Genomic DNA, 23,086 nt, shown 5'->3' with positions numbered 1-23,086 from the left:
TGGCACAATCAATGATATAAAGACTGTATTTTACAGACTTAAACATTCCTCCCAATTTAACACTGGAATCTTAAGCAAAGAAAGACAGTATTTCTCACACATTTTATCAAATTTGTCACTAAAAGTCCTTTGTTTCCAGGCATATCAATCTGGGGACTATTCCTAAGAACCCAATTGGTACAACGTTTTGGAGTTAATAAAATTGTGTTCCCACTGGTTTCCATTGCTGTTTTGTGCACAATTCCCCACTGAGTATTTGATGAATTTCTATTCCTTGGGGGCCCCAATTTTTTTGTGAGTATGCTGAGGATCCCTGTCTTATCGTAGGGAGGAAGATGATTTCCTCTGATAACATTCCCCTGGCACCTGAGGAGCTTATCACAGCCCGTTATTTGGCTGTTTCTGTTATGTTGGCATGGGTCCAGAGCACTGGGAAAGAAAAGATTGTGCTTTTACAGGGAACATTTTATTCCCTCTTGGGAAAAGTGAACATGACTCAATGTCAGGAAGAGAAATTCTTCATACAGATAAAGAGAATGAACATCCGCCTACCTCCTTTAATAGTTGTAACACATTTAATGGTCCTTTTGTATTTTGTTTTCTTGGGGAACTCAAGTTATTTTAGAAAATCTGATTTCTTGAAACCAGACCTGCTCCAGCCTTTTTGTAAAGAGGGACTATTTTTTTTCTCCAAAGGCCCTATGAAGTGGGGAGGGCCCAAACGGTGAGATCCAGTTGAGTGTGGGTTGGTGGAAGGAAGATTGCTGAAATAAAGGTCCTGAGTTGGGTATGCAAGCTGAAATTTCTCCTTATGGAAGAAGCTGAAAGAGAGATTTCACTGACTCCAATGCAGCAGTTGCTATGGGCCCCAAGGACATCCCTACCCACCAGATTAGGGGCAGCAGCATATTTTGCCTTACCTTCTCTCGTGTAATGAAAACACGTATTTGCCAATGATCAAGGTAGATAATTATTTTTTGCTCCCTGTTTTCTCCAGATTCTAGTTTTTGCCTACACCCTGAATGAAGATGCTTCATGTTACAGAGATTACTACCTGTCCTCTAAAATCCTTTTCTACATCATCTACCTTCATTAGTAATTGAGCTCAATTTCTTTTGGAGAAGGCATACCACCCCAGAATACATATTATAGCCCCGAAGCTCCCTTATGGTTTTATGTGGCCACCTGATTCAGTTCTGGTCAATGGAATATAAATGGATATACAACTTTTGGATATTGTTCTTAATGCAAGGGGGAAATATTTCTGCCCTCTGTCCTCCTTCTTACTGCCTGGAATGTGGATGTAATGGTTGGAGTTACAGCAGCTATCATGGATCATAATCTTGGGAACGGAAGCCATGCATACAGAACAACAAGGTAAAAGAGGCTGGATATCCTGATACCATGGAGCTCCCATATTATCTCTGGACCACCCATCTATGGACTTCTATATAACAGAGAAATAAACAACCATATTGTTTAATCCGGTTTTGTTTTTTATTTGAATTGCAGTTATAAACTAATTTTAACTGATATGGTCCTCCAAGCCAGCTGCCTTTATTCAGCTATCAACCATAATTCTATTGTACAAAACAAGACATAACTTGTTTTATACAACAGATAAATTCCTGAACCTTTTTTTTGTAAATTTGAAGATATTTAAAATACAAAAATAGGGGCTATAGTTTAAAGAAACCAAAAAGTAAGTTCTTTTACAAAGGATTTACAGTTTTTTGTTATAAAAAGTTTTAATGATCCAAATCCTGAAACAGAAAAATACAACATTAGTGGTGCTACTGGTAAGATCTAAATAAAGTCTGTAGTGTGGTTAATAGTATTGTACTAATGTTCTTTCTTTAGTTTTGATCATTGTACTATGGTTGTGTAGGACATACACCCTAGGAGAAACTAGTTAAAGGTCATGGAAAAACTTGGTACATCTTTTTTTAGAGGCAAAATATACATAACATACAATTTACCATTTAAACCATTTTTAAGTGTATAGTTCGGTGGCATTAGTACCTTCATATTATTCTCCAACTATCACCATCATCTAACTCTAGACTTTTTTTTCATCTTTCTAAACTGAAAGTCTGCACTCAGTAACACTAACTCCCCATTCTCCCCCATTCCTTCAGCCCCTGGCAACTACCATTCTACTTTCTTTATCTATGAATTTGACTACTTTAGATACCTCACATGAGTAGAATTATACAGTATTTTGTGACTGGCTCATTTCATTTCATTTATTACGTCTTTAAGATTTATCCATGTTGTGGCATGTATCAGAATTTCATTTCTTTTTAAGGCAGAATAATAATCCATTGTTTTCAAGTTTTTGAGAAAGTTGTGATCATACTGCATGTAATGACATACAACTGCATTTTATTTTTTTTTCACCTAACAGAATCCTTTCCCAGATTATTAATAATTTCTCCTAAACATGATTTTAAATGGCTGTATAATATTCCATTCTATGTCAGGCATTTCCCACATTAAAAATTTTTTTTAAATTTAATTTTATTTTTAGAGAGAGAGAGAGAGCATGAATGGGAGAGGGGGCAGAGAGAGAGAGAAAGACTCCCAAGCAGGCTCCACGCTCAGTCCAAAGCCTGATTCAAGGCTTGATCTCACTACCCTGAGATCATGACCTGAGCCAAAATCAAGAGTCAGACGTGTAAACTACTGAGCCACCCAGGTGCCCCATTTCCCACATTTTAATTTTTTATTTAGAACATTTCCTGTTTTTCACTTTATAACCAACACTTTGGAAATCAATATTGCACATAATAATTTTGGGTCCATTCTAGATTATTGGTAAATTGTTTGTTCCATGTCCTTTATCAATTTATCTCTTGAGGATCCTACTGTTTTTCTTACTAATTTATATAAGATAGAAACCCTTTAAAATAACAAAACAAATTTTCATTATTCATGCTTACATGATTGTAGATACACTTGCATTCTAAAACAAAAAGATAACTGTATTATAATAAAACAAATCATCTCATCATCTCAATGGAAAATTAATTTTGGCCTTATGCACACAGGATATTAGTAAATGGATATAACTTTTTACTTCAAAAAACAAGTAATTGATTATATTGAGTATCATAACTTCAGTGTTTTAGAATATGTATATAGCATGTGACCATAACACTTTCTTAGCCAAGACTAATTTATTTTATCAAGGCTGTAGATTTAGGAAAATTAGAAAGGGAAGCTCTCCTGCTCTGGAGGCAGTTATTCTGAAATCTTAAATATTATTGTTTCAAAATGTTTCTATTTTCAGTTGAACAGAGAGGTCTAAAAGAAGATAAAAAAGCATAAAATTCTTTACTCTTGAGCCTTTGAAACTGACAATTTCTATTTAAAAAAATTTTTAAAGATGTGTACACCACAGGTAAACAAAACAAATGGTTTTTGAGTGGAACTGGATTTTTCAAATGCAATGCAATGTTTAAGAGTTTAAGCAACTATTACAAATTTCCCCAAATGGAGGGCAAGGAGAATAGTTGTGGAATTAATAAGCTACATGTGAGGGTAAAAGGAAGAGGGACCAACTGGATGCTTCTTTGGGAAGCAGATTGCAGCTCCAGTTCCAGATAAGTGTATCCAGAGGGGATCTAACTCCAGCTGCTCAAAGACACATAACTCAATGAAGTTAATCATCATGGTGATTTTTTATTTTGTTTGCATATTCAGGCTTTAACTGTGTGTATTGCTTTAAGACTCTTTTCTTGATATAGTATCACTTTTCTCCCTTTTCAAACTAACAAGATCTAACAAAATCCCCCTCCACCTCCCAATATTAACATTTTAATTCTAGGTCAGCTCCTGGAATAATATCTGGATTTAAGTACACCATTTTGGAGGGGTGCCTGGCTGGCTTAATTGGTAGAACATGCAACTCTTGATCTTGGGGTTGTGAGTTCAAGCCCCATGTTGGAGGTAGATATTACTTTTAAAAAGTATACCATTTTGGGGTTGCAAAAACATGTTTTATTTATTTATTTATTTTTTAAAGATTTTATTTATTTATTTGTCAGAGAGAGAGAGTGAGTGCACCAGCAGGGGGAGCGGCAAGCAGAGGGAGAAGCAGGCTCCCTGCTGAGCAAGGAGCCCAATGTGGGACTCAATCCCAGGACCCTGGGATCATGATCTGAGCTGAAGGCAGACACTTAACCAACTGAGCTACCCAGGCATCCCACAAAAATATATTTGAAACAATGTTGAAATATAGTAATAAAATTGAAAAATGTACAATGGACAATTTTAAAAATTTATGACACGAGTAGTAGTTCAGTAGTTCAGTTAGTTCACCAGAGACACATGGAGAAAAATTTCTTTAATATAAAAGACTTTTAGCAGAGACTTTAGGATAACAGAGGTGGGTACTGACATAAAATAATATTAATAAAGTCCTTTTAACCTTTTTAAAAGATTTATTCATTTATTTTAAACAAAAAGAGTTGGGGGAGGGGCAGAGGGTGTGGGAGATCGAGAGGGAGAGAGGCAGACTCCCCACTGAACATGGAGTCTGGCACGGGACTTGATCCCACAACCTCGAGATCATGACCTGAGCTGAAATCACTTTTATGAATGAACACAGCTGGTACTATGAGTGAGATTAGGAGGATCTAAGTGAGACTAGGGACATGAAAAGTGTCTCTGAGAAAATGGTATTTCAGCTGAGGCCTTATGAATGAGTAGGGCTTAGACATACAAAGAGTCAAGGGATGAATGATCTGGGCAAAGGGAGTAGCTTGTCCCAAAGGTCCTGGAGCAGGAACGAGCTTGTCTAGTTTGAGAATCCTAGGTTGGAAGCTTAGAGAGTAAAGGTAAGAATTATGGGAGCTGAGCTGGAGAGAGGCAGGGCCAGAGCATGCAGGGCCTGGGAGGCCACGTATTGTCAATGTAGGAAAGTCAGTGAAGACTCTACAGAGGACCTACATGATCTATAAGTATGACTGGAAAGATCCTTCTGGCTGCTACTCAGTGGAGGAGGGGCCAACAGAATTGGGAGGACCAGGGGGGAGGCCACCACAGCAGATCATGTGGGAGATGAAGAATGCTCGAATTAGGTATGAGCAGTGGGGAGAGAAAGACATGGCTGGATCAGAAACGTGTTTTGGAGGTAGAACTGACAGCACTAGATGATGGGGGTAGAAATGAGGGAAATAGATGTCAGGTGTCAGGGATGATACAATGATAAATACAGGCACACGGCATTACTGGACCACTGAGGAGGTATATCCAACCCAGACTGAGGTAGAACAGAGACAGGTTCAGAAAAAGCTTGCCTGAGTTGAGCCTTAGAGAACCAGTCAGAGTTAGCCAGGCAAGGAGAGAAGGTGTGAGTGAGGTGGTGAAGGTTCCAGATAGATGGGGCACATGGGCAAAGGCAGGGAAGGGAATGTGTGGGTGTGTGGGTGTGTACCATAAAAGGTTGAGGTTTTGTTGAATTATAAATTGTGAGACAGGGAGAGATGTGAAATGAGTCAGAAGAGTGGGCCAAAGACAGATCTTGGAGGGCTTGCAGGACACTTCAGGAGCTTGGATGCCATGAGAAGGCATGGTTTGAAGCAAGAGCATACCTTGTCCAATATGTAATTTACAGAGAGAACTGTAGCCATTTTGGAGGAGGTTGCAACCTCCTGTAAACCAGGCTTGAATTGGGGTAATGACACCAAAGGTGGCCTGGAGTGGATACACTCAAGAAATGTAAAGGTAAGAAGTAAAACTGGCAGACTTTGGTGACCCATCAGTTATGGTAGATGGGGAAGAAAAGGGAGTTGAGGTTGAAGCGGAGGTTTCTAGCTTGAATGGCTGGACAGAGAACACAGGTCTGGAAAGTTCTGGGGTGTGTGTATAGGGGTAGAAGCATGATGAGTTCTGTATCTGTGTGTCCAGAAGAAAGCTAGAAAACCATACAGAATACAAAAAGTCAAGAAAGCAACCAAACAATCCTTAAGTATCTAATTTGTGCAAGGTACTATAAGTGTTATGAGCGCTGTGAGTAGGAATTCCAAATCTCATTTACAGATGAAACAATGAAGTGCATGGAGAATTAGGCTCTCCATGCTGAAGGTAACTTCCCTCATAAAGGGTAACTTCACTCGGGGAGGTAAATGAAAGAGCTCGTGATCAGAGAAAAGTTGAAAAGCACACACATGTCACCTACTAGGATTAAATGCTAAGTTACAGGGTTACAATGGGTAGTAAAGACACTCAAAAGCCTAAGAACAGAATGGATGGGAGTGTTTGGGAATTCTATGGGAAGTATGGTACCACTATTGAGGACTTCAGGGTCACCGCAAAGGGCAAAGGTTTCTAGATTGTGTGTCAGGGTCATACAGGCTTTTAACCCCCTTCAAATGTGTTATGTCCATCAAGATGAGAAACACAATCAGAGAGTTTATTCTTGGTACTTCTCACTTGTATATGTTCCAGCCAAATAGTTAATTGTACATTTTCATTTCAGGGGAAACCCCATTCCTTTAGCATGTCCAGTCTGATTCTCTTAACAGCTTCCATCATTCCAAAGAACCTAACTTTCTCTGGATTAGAGGATGGCTATGTAGGAAAATCACAACAGAGTTGAACAACTCACTTCCCTGGGCTGGAAAAATACATATAGTAATATCAAAACTCAGCAGTCATTTATACACAATGGCCCAAACCACTGGCCATGGGAAGAGTTCCTGCATAACTGACGGTGTTTGACCCAAAAATGAGGGGGAGAGAGAGCCTATTGACTAGCAATTATACCATATACCATCAGCAGAATCATCACAGCTGACACTGGCCTGAAATCCTTGACTACCAAAGATCTCATTGAGATGGGATATCTTGACACCATAAGGATACACAGCATCCAAAATATGGATTCTCATGACATTTTAAACATAGTTTATCAGTTCTGGAATGACTGGTGGCACAAGTAAGAATATTGGTAATCCTGGCTTTTAAATGCCAAGAGTTTAATTTAGGTAAGGATCTTTTTTAAGGTTTAAATCCTGACCTTCTTAGTAAGTTTTTTGCCCTATCCTATACTTTCTGTAGAAATAGAGTAAAATGAAGACAAAATGTCCTCTATGGCTAAGCCTACCTACTTGCTTCCATGTATTAGCTTGATGAATTTGCTGCTTTTACAGGTAAAAATATTTTGAATAGCAACAGTTTTATCTGGTTCAACCCAAAGTACTGAAATCATCGCAGAAAGTCAATAGCCTGCACTTTCCTTACGAGCTTCACAAAAAGCTCTTCATCAACTTCCTTTGGCAGTGCTTTCCATTATCTTGGAATTCATTCATTCAGGAAGTTCTTACTACTGACCTGACTCCCTCTTGAGTTAATTAAAGCCATTTTACTTCTCCTATCCAGAAAGACCATTGAAAAGGACAGCTTGTCCTTGCTTATTTGAACCCCCTTTCATCATTATGAAGACTGTAATGAAGTGGCCAGTCTGTCTCCTTTCTCCAACTTAGAGAAAGTCTCACTAGCTTTCCCTCAAGGACCTACTCTCTTTCAATTTTTAGATATCGGTAACAAAGAGATACCAGGTACATGAACTCAGGCAAGCACTTAATCATTCTGGGACTCAGGTTCTTTGTTTGCAAAATGAGAATTTGGAATAAAATCAAATGTGTCCCGACTGCTGCTCTGAAGAACTTTCTTAGGGGATTCTGGGAAGGGGCATGGTTTCTCTCTCTCTCTCTCTCTCTCTCTTTCTTTCTCTGCGTGTGTGTGTGTGTGTGAGAGAGAGAGAAGGATTACTTCTATTTTATTTTTTTGAAAGATTTATTTATTTGAGAGAGAGAGCGAGAGAGCATGTGAGCGGAGGGAGGGGCAGAGGGTGTGGGAGAGAAAGGCAGAGAAGCAGACTCCCTGCTGAGTGCGGAGCACAAGGCAGAGGCACTAGGCGGTGCTTGACCCAGGATCCCAAGATCATGACCTGAGCTGAAACCAAGTGTTGGAGGCTTAACTGACTTAACTTAACAGGTGCTCCTGTTCTACTCTATTTTTACTTACAACTTCTTACAAAAAATTTTTTTTAAGTTACACATGCTAAGGTCTCCTTTTCCTCCCATCCTTCCTCCTTCCCACTCACCTTCACTTGAGCACACACATATGCACATACACACATTCTCAAAAAAGAATACAGAATAGTGTGTTATAAATAGCATTTAAAAATCCTAAATAAATTACCAATCAAAATTCAAGAACATATTCAAAATATAAGATACTATGATCAATTTAAATATAAAAAATTCAACTAACTATAATTTATTACCATAGATAATATCTACTGATGAAAGGGAAAATTCTTACAATAATCTCCAAAGATGCTGAAAGTGAACTGAATAATTTTAATGGTCATTCTTGATTTTAAAAATTAAATAGGGGGCTGCAAGCTGTTTCAGTGTTGCTTAGTTCCAGAAGGACCACACTTTACTCTTGCTACTTCCCTAACATTTGCCTAGATTATTAGTTTGCTAGGGCTGCCATAATAAAGGGCCAAAGACTGGATGTTAAAGTCATTTAACAACAGAAATTTATTTGCTCACAGTTCTTGGAGCCTCGAAGTCTGAGATTAAGGTGTCGGTAGGATTAGTTTTTTTCTGAGGCCTCTCTCGGCTGGTTGATAGATGGCTGTGTTCTCCCTGTGTAGTCCTGCGGTTTTCTCTGTGTCTGTGGNGTTGCTTAGTTCCAGAAGGACCACACTTTACTCTTGCTACTTCCCTAACATTTGCCTAGATTATTAGTTTGCTAGGGCTGCCATAATAAAGGGCCAAAGACTGGATGTTAAAGTCATTTAACAACAGAAATTTATTTGCTCACAGTTCTGGAGCCTCGAAGTCTGAGATTAAGGTGTCGGTAGGATTAGTTTTTTTCTGAGGCCTCTCTCGGCTGGTTGATAGATGGCTGTGTTCTCCCTGTGTAGTCCTGCGGTCTTCTCTGTGTCTGTGGGTCTGTGTCCCAATTTGCTCTTATAAAGATAGCAGGCATATTGGATTAGGGCCTACTCTAGTGATGTCATTTTAAACTTAATTACCCCTTTAAAGATTACCTCTATCTTCAAATACCCACTTTCTGAGATACTGTAGGTTAGGACATCAACATGTAAATCTTGGGGCAGAACACAATTCAGTCCATAACACCTGGAAATTATCTTTCACTTGCAAAATGTGATATTACCTGCTCCAAACACTATATTCTGCTAAAAAGAAGAGCCTGGTAAATTTATAAGATGATCCAGAGGAGACTCAAATAAAAGCTAAGGTTTTCATTATTTATTTATTTTTGAATTTTCTGAAAAAATATTTTCATTCTATTTGTAGTCATCATGGCATAACACTTAACGAAATTAAAAATAAAAAGTTGACCACACCAAAAAAAAAATTAAATGGGGGGGCGCCTGGGTGGCACAGCGGTTAAGCGTCTGCCTTCGGCTCAGGGCGTGATCCCGGCGTTAAATGGGATCGAGCCCCACATCAGGCTCCTCCGCTATGAGCCTGCTTCTTCCTCTCCTACTCCCCCTCTCTCGCTGGCTGTGTCTATCTCTGTCAAATAAATAAATAAAATCTTTAAAAAAAATTAAATAGGACTAGATGGACATTTCCTTAGCCTGATATATATTTATATATCTCAACCAAGAAGACTGCCTGCCATATGACTAATAAGAAATCCCTAGAAGCACTCCCAATAAAGTAAAGAACAAGGCAAAAACATCCAATTTTACTAAAATTATCTAACATAGGTCTGGAGGCACTAGTCAATAATTCTGAAGAAGAATCAGACTGGGGACTTGAGCAGTCACAGAAAATCTTATAAAGCTATTGTAATTAAGAAATATACAGACACTGGAACAGAATACAAAAGAGAGAAGCATCCGCACATATATGTATATCTGAAAAAAGACAGAAATGCTATTGCAGGTCAACAGATAAAGAATGGATTATTCATTAAATGGTACCAAATAGAACTGCCAGATAGAATACAGGATGCTCAGTTAAATCTGATTTTCAGATAAACAACAAATAATTTTTTAGAAAGTGTGTCCAAAATATTGCACGGGATATACTTATACTACAATATTATTCATTTTTATCTGAAATTCAAATTAAACTGGTTATCTGTATTTTTTTTTTATTTGCTAAATCTGGTAACTTTAGTGCCAAGCCATTGTTATTCATGTGGACAAAAGTTAAAATGGATTTATACCTCATGCTCCACACAAAAAAAATCAATTCTAAATGAATAAAGGTCTCAAACGTAAAAGGCAACAACTTAAAATACAAGGGAAAAATTTTATGACCTCAGAGTAGGGAAGAATTTCCTGAGTAAGACTCAAAATTGTAAGCCATTTTTTGGAGTCAAAGATTTATAAATTTGACCAGCAGTAAATGAAACACTTCTTTTTCTCAAAGACACTAAGAAAATATTGAAAAGACAAGCTATGAATTGAGAGAAGTTTTTTGGTAAAATGGCAAAAAAGAATTAATATTCAGAGTATATAAAGAATTTCTACAAATCAGAAAAATTTCAATGATAAGACAACAAAAAAAGGGAAAAAGGCAAAAGACAATGAAGAGGTAATTTTTTAAAAGAGGAAGCACCAATTAGGTTAATTAGAGACACCATTTCACATCATTTAAAGGCAAACATACTCCAACAATACTGTATTTTCGGAAGGATGGGGGATGATGGGAACATAAATACATTACTGGTGGCCATGTAAACTAGCACAACCACTTTGGAAAACATCTAACACTACCTGGACAAAGTCAATATGCATATACTCTAGCAATTCTACTCTCATCTACATGCATCCCAGAGAAACTCTTGAGTATGTTCATTAGGATACATATGCAGGAATGTTCAGGGCAGCCTTATTTGTAATAGGAAAAAAATAAAAAACAAAAAGAAAATAAATCCAAATGCCTATGAGCAGTAGAAAGAGTAAATAAATTGTGATGTCTTTTTATAAAAGAATACTTTACAGGAGGGAAAATGAACAACATAAACTCTTCCTATTCCCTACAATGTGGATAAATATCAAAAGCATAATAGTAAGAATAAAAAAGGAAGTCACAGAAGAGTATATATAGTGTGACTCCATTTATATAAAATTCAAAGTCAGGCAAAACAAAAATACACACAAAGACATACACACTGAAATGCAGGGAAATTATTACTACAGTTAGTAGAAATCAAATGTTAGGTCACTTTTAGTGGGAATCAAGTGATTATGTCATTTTTAATAGCTTAAAACTTGATCTTTGTCCACATTTTGGTTAGAACATAGAGTGGCCCTAATTCTTTCTTCTTTCCCCATCTAGCATGACTATTTCTCTTTCACTGGACTCTCTCCTTGAGAGAGAGGGTATCGCCCTAAGGAGGAATAACACCTGAGATGACTTTGCTTTAAATATTACTTTTAATGAGGGGACAAATATGTTTTCTCTTTTTATGTGTATCTTTGGAACCTCCTTCTTTAATGCTGACGGGAGAGGCATTTCATCCCATTGCAGTGCCGAATTTTGGCATGGGGAGTTTGTTAGGTTGGTGGTGAGGGTGGACGAGGATGGTGGGATAAGGACAAAGGGGAATGGTGACATGTGGTACACACAACACAGATTCTTCTTTGGTGCCAGGCCATTCACGGTGATCGACCTTAAAAAAGAAGATCCTTACTTGGTACAAATTAGCTTACCTGAGGTCTGAATATGGCATAGGGCCAAAGCTTCAGCTAATAATAAAGTACTGTTTTCTTTACTTTGCCTTTTTTGGTACCTTAAAGAGAAAAGGGTTGACTCTGTCAAGGCAGAATTTAATTCTTTTCCACTAATATCCTCACCACATTTTCTAATAATATTATGTTCCTGAATAGGAAGATGCAGATTTGTGAAGATGCTTCCCAAATTAAAATACCTATTTAATGAAATCTCAATAACTAATCCATTTGCTTCTTTCTTTTGATCTTGAAAATCTGAACAAATTCTTTATCTTGAAAAGTAAATGTAAAAAAAAAAAGTCCAGAAACTACAGAGGAAAGAAAGAATAATAAGGAAATTGAATTACAAGTTATCAGCATATACTCTGAATCTACAGTAATTAAAACTGTGGTATTGACCCGGAAACAGACATATTGATCAATGAATGGAATGAAGGGCTTAGACACTGTACATGTGTATGGGCATTTAATATATGATAACATAGGGCAATTAAATTAATGAGAAATTTAAACAACAAATATCATTGTTACAATTGGATAACAATTTTGGAATAGAGGTTAGATAACTAACACTATAGTAAAAAATAAATTCCAAGTAGTTCAAGCATTTATACATACAAATCCTGTAAGTTGCAGGAGGAAAGGAGAGAATATTTTTACAATCTTGAAGCAAGGATGACCTTTAGCATGTTGTTAAGACTTAGGATATAAAAGGAAGGATGAATAAATTTGACTTAACACAAATTAAAAGCATATGAATGGAAAAGGAGGCCATAAATAAAGGTGAAAGTCAAGAGGTAAACTGGGAAATATTTCTGTAAAAGGGGTTAATGTTCTTAATATATTAAAGAGGTTAAAGCAAAAAAGTAAAACAACCTAATAGAAAAATGGATAGGGTATTACACAGGCAACTCACAGATAAAGAAATTCAAATGGTCAATAAATGCATTAAGAAATGCTCAACTTCATTAATAATATGTACAAAATAAACTACTGGGAATCAATCTATCATCTATCTATCTATCTATCTATATATCTATCTATCATCTATCATCTATCTATCTATCTATCATCTATCTATCATCTATCATCTATCTTGCTTTCTGCCTATTACATTAGCAAAGATTTAGAAAAATTTTAAGACCAGGGTTGTTGAGCATGGACAAACCAGCCATTTCATATATGTTAATGAAGTTTTTATCTGATGTAATATTTTTGAAAGGTAATTTGGAAATTTGAATAAAAATTTTAAGTGTAGTACCATATATCCTTTTGCTCAGCATTTTCCTTTAGAATATATCCTTGTGGAAGATATTGTTCATGGCCTACACAATAGCCACTTTTCATTCCCCTTTTCTTTCCTAAGAGTTTTTCCTTAAGACTTCTGATTTTCCAAGAGGTTAAATCTATTGATGAGCTCAGAGGTGATGGGCATTAGTCCCCAGATGCAGGGGATGAATCACGGTTGGTCCCTTTTACCTATGATTGGTCTAGGGATGGGCATACAACACAGTTCTGAGCAAAGACTCATTAGAGAAATTGTGCTGGGGTACTCCCCTTCCAGGAGACAGCTTTTCATCTGTGCTACTTCCTTCCTACTGGAATGCTGGTGTGCAGACATGGATGGTAGAGTGGAAGGGCTGAAAGAACGATGCTAGCAATTGCTTGCCTTTCAATATCTTATTATGTGAGAAAACTCATTTTAAAAATCACTCTTGGCAGGGTATTTTTGTTGCTGCTGTTACTGCCACCCAAATGCATTCATAATTTATGCAATCCTACAAAAATACCCAAATGTATAAATATGTATGTAGACAGATTCACAGGTAAGGGTTATTTATAATAGTGGAAATTTTGAAACACCTAAATGTGCCTCAATAGGAGATTAGTTAAGTAAATGTTAGGATATTAAAAAGATTGAGTTACAACTATATGTACTAACTTGGAAATGTGTCTGCAATTTATTATTATAAGTAAAAATCAAACTGCAGAGAAGAAGATTTATAATGGGTCCCATTTGGGTTATATTTTATGTATGCACATATACACAAACATGAAGGACATGAATGATGAATATAAAAGGTAATAAGCTGCTTTTCATTATTTCTACCAGAAAACATTTTGAGAAGGATTAAAGTATACCAGGACATATTTAGGCTAAGTCAGTTATTCCCAAGTTTTGAAAATCATCAGAGACCCTTTATATGATTTCTTCTCCTATGGACTCCGTATTTAGAAAAAATGCATATCTAAGAATGTATATTTCTTTCAGTACTGATCTAAGATATGACCAATGATCTATGTTCATCAAGATTTGCAACAATATTATGCTACTGTATAAACATTTATCATGGTTGAGTTGCTAAGAAGCAGTAAAGATATAATGACGATTGTTGAGCTATGTGCCAAGCTTTGTGCTATTTGCTAAGCATTAGACTAGCCCATTTTCTCATCTCACTTCCTAGCAGTCAGCATTATCCCCATATGACAAAAGAAAAAGCTGAGGTTTACAAGTTCCCTAATTGTACAGCTGGTAGAACAAATGGTTTTCTGGATCAAATACTCTCAATGTTTCTACTTTACTCATTCCTGGTAACAAAATTCAAAAGTGTCTAAGGATACTCAAGTGATTCACTTTAGTTTGGCTGTCACTTTGTATTAGGTCCAAGAACAAACACAAAATCAATAGTGGTTCTGATACAGGTAGTTGTGTTATTAACTGTCCATCTTTGTACTAATTAACATATGCTAATCATCATCATCTGCTAATGACTAATTAGCATATACCGATAATAATATAATTTCTGACCAAAGACACTTGACATTTTTGCTAGCCTGCAACCTTATCCTTGATAAACACATAATTTCTATAATCTCTATTAGGGATCTAGAAATAGTTTGCAAATCCTCAATTCTGTCATAATGAAATTTCAAGTTTCGCTTGCCGCAGTAGGATACTAGTTGAGATATTGACAGAACTTAGTGTTTGTGAGTCACTGATCACTGGCAGAGGGTACTTTTAATACAAAAGAAGGTGAATTATGCTATCTGCTTCTGTGGTTCAGTTCTCTGCCACTGACACTGGCCTGTTGGTGAGATGCTTGTGCTATAAATGAAAACTTTCTGGAATACTTGGTTGTATTAAATCTCTAATAAACCTAGCCTGTATGGAATTCTGTTCAACACTAATGTGTTTTTAAGTTCCATGCTCTTGAAACTTAGAAAAAGGTACATGATTGGACCTTGCTCCTTGGGATTCTGATTTGAGTCTGGGTTAAAGGAAAGAGGTAAGGCCATGAGCACCTTTGTATATTTCCCCAAATATTTTTCCTGAGGTCCCTACTTTCTGCTAAGTAAGAAAAGAAATTATTCCCCTTATCCATCTGACAAATGCTTCTTATTTATATTCAGTGTCTTCAAAGATGGTTGACATATTGTCATGACTTCCTTTATAGATTTGGTGCTGAGGATTTACCATTCTCCCTTCCCCAGGCCTATTATTATCAAATCTCTTGTAGACATTCTAGTTTGAATATCTTGTAATCACTTAAAATTCATCAGAGATAAGATAGTTAACATGAGTTTTCTATAAGCTAAATTAGGGTTTCCTGCTGTTTCAGGTATCTATTTCTGCTTAACAAATCACCCCAAAACGTAGCAGTTTAAAACCGTTTCTGCAGGTTAGGATGCAATTTAGCTACATGCCTCAAGGCATCTCACAAAGCTGCAAAGTGTTGCCTGGCACTGAAGTCTCAGGTGAAGGCTTGACTGGAGAACGTTCTGCTTCTAAGTTTACTCATGTAGTTGCTGGCAGAATTCTGATCCTCATAGACCTTTGGACACCCCCAGTTCTTTGCCATGTGGGCCTTTTTATAGGACAATTTGCCACATTGCAGCTAGCTTTCTTCAGAATAAGTGAGTTAAAGAGTAAGAAAGAGGTCCTAAGGTAGAAGCCAAAGAATTTTTGTTACCTAGTATCAGAAATTATATCCCATCACTTTAGCTGTATTCTATTGGTTAGAAGTGAGTCACTAAGTCCAGCTGACACTGAAGGGAAGGGATTACATAGGGTATTGATATTGGGAGGTAGAAATCATTGGGGACCATCTTAGAAGCTGTCTACCACAGATGTTGAGTATCGAGGTGAACTGGTGACACAAGCATGATTTGGAGTCCAAGTAGATGGACCGGGATGGGCATTACAAGATTCAGGAGCATAGGCTGGAACAAAGTCAAAGGCAGAAGCTCATGCTCAAAGGTATCAGGAGGGCAATAGCAAGAGCAGAGTTGGCAGAAGTTGAAATTTATGGTTCAGAGTAGTTACGAGAAAATAGGTGGTTGTGAAGTCCACACTTCAGGCAAGCAAAACCACACAGCACAGCACAACTAAGGTTGACTTTGATTCCAGAACAGATAGGCCAGGATATTGGCAGCCACTGGACAGTGTGGGCCAAAAGATACAAGCAGTTCTGATGGCAAATTCTGCAGATGCTACTGATTATCACTGAGAGTTTTATTCCTTGTGGAAGGGACATTTTCAGAGCTCTGACATTCATTAACTTCCCTCTTGAACCAACTCTTCCTTCTCACTGTCCCCCCATTCTGTCAATGGAAACTTAATTCTCTTTATGGCTTCCTCCCAAACTCTTGGTTCCCTTCTTTCCCTCTCCCATATCCAATTGGTCTTAAATAATTGTTCAGTGAAAAAAATATGAAAATAGCAATCAGTAATCGGTGGAATTCAGGGAGATAATATAATCATCAGTAGACACCAATTGTGCACCTATGCTAAATGTCAGCTTGGACATGCCTTCTAACAGGGTAGCACTAGCCACTTGTAGCTATTGAAAATTTGAAATGTGGCAAATGTGATTGAAACTGGAACTGAAAATTCAGTTATTTAAAAATTTTAAGTATTTTAAATTTAAAAATAGAAGTGTGTAACACTTTTCTATTAAACACAAGTTTATTATTTTGGTCGGACTACATTCCACTTGAACCACTGAAAACTTAGCATCCATACTGAGATACACTATAAGTGTAAAATACACCCTGGATTTTGAAGACTTAGTACGAGAAAAAGAATGTGAAATACCTTATTAGTAATTTTTATACTGATTATTATATGCTGAAATGATGTGTATGTGGGTACATTGGGTTTAATAAAATATATTACTGAGACTAATTTCACCTGTTTCTTATTACTTTTTAAATGTGGCAAGTAAAAATTTAAAATTACATATGTTTTCAAATTTTTTAAAAATTTAAAATTTACATATTGGATAGTACTGGGTTGGACTACAACTTTTCAGTTATCTTTTCATTAAATTCTTGGATGGTAATCAGTCCATACAGTTTTTCCTCTCAAAATATTTTGACAACCCAACCCCTATGTATGTTGTTTCATTGACACACTAACCTAAATGTCTCCAAGATGAAGAAACATGTATAGCACTGAAAACAACTTGGAAATAAAATACTTCGTTTTAGGTATCTGTACACTTCTCTAGAAACTCTCAATTCACAGTTGAACACCAACAGGAATTTCAAGTATTACTGAGAAATTGTGATGGTCTTTGTTACAGTGTATGAATTGCATTTGATGCTTCCTTCTTAAATTGTCAATCATTTCAAGAATCACGTGCCTGAAATTTGAGCAAATTACCAGCAGATGGTGGCCTTGCAACCTTGCAACAGTTAGGACTTTTAGCCTATCTTCACTTTTTTCTAAGACCATAAACTTCATGCTATCAAATACTGAATAATTGTATGTTGAGTGGTTATAAAATTAAACTCACTCTATTGTCAGATATAAATATTGTTGAGTGTCCTTCAAGTGTTCACTATGAAATCTGTGGCTTATGAGCACATACATGTTCTTTTCTCCTTACCTCCCAGTTTGGGTAGAACCAAGTGGCTCCTCTATGCTATGTTGGTCCTACCTAGGTTCTTCATGAAGGCCTTCCTGAGCATCCTCCATGTGCTCTATTGAGTTCCTGGGCCTGGGAAGTTGACTCTGCAAGTTCTGCGCAAGGTCCCTTCACCTCTTACCATGATGGACCTCATGGCATGCTTTCTAGATGTCAGCTCATCCATTTGCCATCCTTCCTTCATTGGAGTATGTGGAATGTTTTGGCTTATCCACCTGAGAGAAAGGGAAGTGGCTCTTTCCTCTGGCCAGACTGTTCTACTCTCTCCACTGTTACGCCTACCCCATGCTGGCATAAAACACCCTGCTTGGTGGATTCCTTCCAGGGAACCAAGTGGGGAGAGGTGCAACTCTGCTTTCAGCCTCCCTGCCCCCACCCTCCGCCTCCTACCGTATCTGTTATTCCTTCTCTCCCAATCTCCAGATCAAACACTGGAGAAGGGACACTTGGACACATGTGTCCCACCACTTCTTGCCTCTCCTTTCTCCTACTACGTCCCCCAAGCCCTCACTCCAAATTACTCTCCCTGCCCTCACTCTCTGACTGGATGGAAGGGGCTTTTGTTTCACTCTAAATTATATTCCCTTTATGTTACATGATTCTCCTTCACAACCCAGCATCATATCTGAATCTTACGGCAAGTAGAGATGGGAGGAAGATCAACTTACACCTAAGAGTAGCTAATTCAGTAAAGATTTAAAAAAACTATACTTGAACCAGATGTATTTTCACATAATTTTATCATTTGTGAAATGTCAATTTGAACATTTTTGGGGAGAAGGAAAGATAAGAATTTATGTTCAAGATAGGATTAAATAGACTTTTAAATATCTTTTTAGTATTCTCAGACATATGATAGCGTATATAAAAATTCCCTGTCTTGGTCAGTAGTATTTTGTAGCCTCTCCACTGCATGAGCTCACAGCTTGCCCAAAGAATCAAAACCATTCTGTTCAGTTTAGAAAACTAGATATTCAGCTTATCTAAATGGGCTGTCTCTATCCCCTACAGATATAATTACAATAAGATCTCATTCTCTGCTTTTCCTAAGTAGAAACTAAAATCACAGGTCAAATATATGTCTACTTCTCCCTCATTCTTTGATCCCAGAACTTTTCTTTTTCTATGAAAAGAATTCCGGGGCAGGAATAAGATGTACATGGTGGCTTATGATCAGGGCCATGATCTCCCCTGTTAGATACTATTTTTTCTGATTCTGTTCCAGTTTGTGAACACATACAAACATGTCTGCCTGAGTTTGACTGAAATCTTCCATCCAAAAAATAAGTTAATGTTATCCCTCAGCATTAACCAAAGATATCAGGGAATTTTGTTTTATATTTCTTGTGTCTTATAACATTCAAATTTATTTCATTTTACTTGTTTAAAGATTTTATTTATTTACTTCAGACAGAGAGAGAGAGAGTGCACAAGTGGGGGGGGGAGGCGCAGAGGGAGAGGGAGAAGCAGAATCCCTGCCCCCCAGGGAGCTCAAAGCAGGGTTCGACCCCATGACCCTAGGATCGTGTGTGACCTGAGCCAAAGCAGACGCTTAACCAACTGAGCCATGCAGGTGCCCCTCAAATTTATTTTAAATAAAAAATGTTTTTCTATAGTTAAAATCAGCCCAGTACCAGTTGCACATATTGAAATGAGGCAATAGCTAATATTCAGATGGTATCTAGCACTTGACATAATGAAAAATGCTCCAGGTTGGGAATTAGGGAAAAAAAAGAGTTCTAGTACAGCTCCACCATCAATATATATGTATCTGAGCATCCCCTTTTATTTTGTCTCAATCGAATTCTTTCTGCCATAAAAGATGAAGTTACATTAACTTTTCTTCTAAGTCTTCACTTTGATATGAATCTGTGATTCTAATATCTAGAGGTAGAAAGTGACCACATAGAACAAAAAAGCAGACAAGGAAACATTTGTACCAGCTACCCCCACTTCTAACTATGCCCTTATATATTTCCTGCCAAACCAACAAGGGATATGGACTGTCTGGCAGAGTCACCAGGACAAAGGATTAAAGGAAGAAAAAAGGATCCAGATGTTTCCATTTGGGGAAATTGAATTTTCAGACACATCTAATTCAGATGAGCTGTATCCATGAACAATTGAGCCAAAGACATATAAAAGTGAATCTTGTAATTCAGATGGATTTTCACGATACCACTTCCCATTCAGCACTCTAATGAATATTATCCACCCACATGTCTGTGATGACATGGTGGGAGTCAAAAGGAAGGACACCCTTAATCAAAAAACAAATTAAAACCTTCAGGCCCCCAGTGGTTTTGCAGAAGAATTTATTGTATCCCTACTGAGTACAGAGTACTGTTTTAAGTGCTATGATGGAGGTACAAAAAAGTAAGAATAATGGTACTCCAAAAAGTTCTCAATTTAGTTGAAGAAAACATAAACACAATAAAAAAAACCACTTTATGGTCTCTTAAAAGCCTCATATACATAGCAACTGTTTTTATGTGCATATTGAATGTTTCCTTTAATCCTTCAAGGTTAGGCTCTCATATAAATTTAATTAATTAAACAAAGAAGAGGGAGCCATCCTACTTGGAATATTTGATCTTTATCTACCAAGTCCTTCAAATTCTGTGGTAGATTTTTAGCTTAAGAAATAAATAAGAAGGGCACCTGGGTGGCTCAGTCAGTTAAGGATCTGCCTTCGGCTCAGGGCATGATCCTAGGGTCCTGGGATCAAGTCCTGCATCAGGCTCCCTGCTCAGTGGGGAGCCTGCTTCTCCCTCCTCTGCTTCTCTCTCTCTCTGTCTCTCATGAATAAATAAATAAAATCTTAAAAAAAAAAAAGAAATAAGAAACAATAGCTAGCAATAGATAGGGTAAGCATATAATTTATCACCCCAAACTTTGGGAGTGAAAAGGGGAAACTTAAGAATTACACAGGTAGAGCAGGCATAAAATGGGACTGTTCTGAGTAAACTGGGATATATTGATGCCTTTTTAATGAAGACAATAGATATGTCTTAGGAGTTGATATAATTAGAATGAGCTTTACCTTAAGTCAGAATATTGAGGCAAGAAGTACAATGGATCTTTGTAAACTCTTTGGCTGACTTCTTCAGTCAAGCTCTTGCTCAAGCCTGGAAAATTCAAGATGACCTGTCACTTACTTTCCACCACCCCCCCATTCATTACTTTAAATAATCCTTTATTATTTATTGAGCAACTGCTTTGAGGGCATGGAGTGAATACTTATCTCCTGTTAAGGAGTTGGTTGCTGGCTTGGGCAAATAATACTTGAATGTGACTGACAATACATAGGTATGTCACGAGGCACTACGCGATAAATTACCAAATAAATTGTACAGAATAATGAGCTGGAAGTTAGGCAGAGGGTGAAATCACGTTAGGATAGGAAGGAGGTTAGGCTTTAGGAAAAGATGTGGGATTCAAGTTGGGTCTTGAGGGATAAAGAAAAAACTACAATTTACAGGGTGAGTGGCATATTGTGTCTCCCATTTTCTTTCCCAATCAGCAAATGACAAACTATTAAATACAGAAACTGACAACCATCAACAATAACAACAATAACAAAAAATCTTGCAACTTGTGTTGCTAAGTGTTACAAGCACTATTATATACACGATTTTATAAATCATTGAGAGAAAGATAAATATGGACTAAATAGAAAAATGGACTAAGGACATGTTAGGGTAAATAATAAAGAAGTAAGAAGAGCAGTACACATTTGAAAATTAACTTACTTAGTAGTATGAGAAAAGTGACAAAAACTTGACAAAATGGTGGCAGTAGGTAGAGGGAATGGTCACACTGCTGGTAGGAGAGGATACATTTAGCCATGTGTATCAATATGTATATATTCTTCACAGCTTTCTTAGAATCATCTAAACTAAAACTATTTTGATGATGCTACATAAGTAAAACAGCAGGACCTTAATGGTACTCTGAAGAGAATTTCATCCTTTTCATGGGACATTCCTTCTCTCCTCTCAATACTCTTCCCTCTTCCCCATAGCAGGAAGAGTAATAATAGAAATATCACTTTCAGAAATCTACCCTAAGGAAGATAATCAGAAAGGGGGAAAATCACAAAGACAGACGTACATGTAAGGGTGTTCAACAGGGTGTTACTTATACTAATGTGAAGAATTAGAACCAAGTGGTAATGATAGTAACAGGATATTTACTCAATAAATTTGGGGATATCCGTAGTCACTGGGAAGGCTGATGTACATTGATATTCATTAAGATATTTTAAATGAAAAAAATCAGGTTGAAAATACCATGTAGAAGCATAATAATATGTATGTATATCTATCTACCTATGTATCTATATATGTGTTGAGATGACACATGAAAGGACACACATATATATTCACATCTAAGTGGTAATTACAGGGGTAGTGCTGATATTTTGGGGGTGTTGGTTAGGTTTGTTTTCTTTTTTATAATTTATATTACATTGTTTGAATTTAACTCAGTGTGTATATGTTGTCTTTATAAGTAAATTATACTATTAAAATAATTAAAAGTACTTGAGAAAAAAATCCCTTGCTGATTCAATAAGCAATGTCCATATAATAAGTACAAAAATGCATTTCCAAGGTTGTTCCTTAAAAAGATTCTCAATACAAGCTACTGATATTACCCTAAAGCATGATTTAGTGCAAAAAATTCTGAAAAGGTCCTTGTCTTTGCAAGTCTGTCTTGATCTAAGGATCTTTTTTTGAATGTCTAGACATGACATTTAAGCCATTTCATCCAAATATTATTTCTCTAACTGACCTTTTGAAAAAATATTGCATTGCAGTAAACTTGAGATTATATTCTATGACAACTCCTTGGAGTGCACCTGGTCTATATAGTTGATTGCCCTTGAAGCCTTGTGTCTTAGCCATCAATTCTAAGGATGGGATTAACATCCTTTTGTTGAAGCTAAGAAACCTATCTATTAATGTTAGGGTAATATGGGTAATATGCCTAGATAGAAGACGACCCCAATCCCCTTTTAAGTAAAGGCTCCTTAGCAAGACTGAGGAGCAAGGCTTTTCTACAGAAGTGTTTTGAATCCTCTTCAGGGTACAGTCAAGATCCTACTGTTTCACTTCATAGCATTATCAGAATAGTTTTGGTTTACAAGTTTCTAAGGTGGGATGCCGGGGTGGCTCAGTCAGTTAAGCGTCTGCCTTTGGCTCAGGTGATGATCCCAGGGTCCTGGAATCAAGTCCCACATTGGGCTCCTTGCTCAGCAGGGAGCCTGCTTCTCCCTCTGCCTGATGCTGCCCTGCTTGTGCTTTCTCTCTCTCTGACAAATAAATAAAATCTTAAAAAAAAAAGTCTCTAAGGCAGTTAGAAACATGCTCATTTTGGCAAAACCACCTTAAAATCTCTGTGGAGTACACACGTA

The sequence above is a fragment of the Ailuropoda melanoleuca genome, chromosome 1 (genome assembly GCF_002007445.2).
Source record: "Ailuropoda melanoleuca isolate Jingjing chromosome 1, ASM200744v2, whole genome shotgun sequence".
Lineage (NCBI taxonomy): Eukaryota > Metazoa > Chordata > Mammalia > Carnivora > Ursidae > Ailuropoda > Ailuropoda melanoleuca.
Note: the sequence above shows the minus strand (reverse complement) of the source record.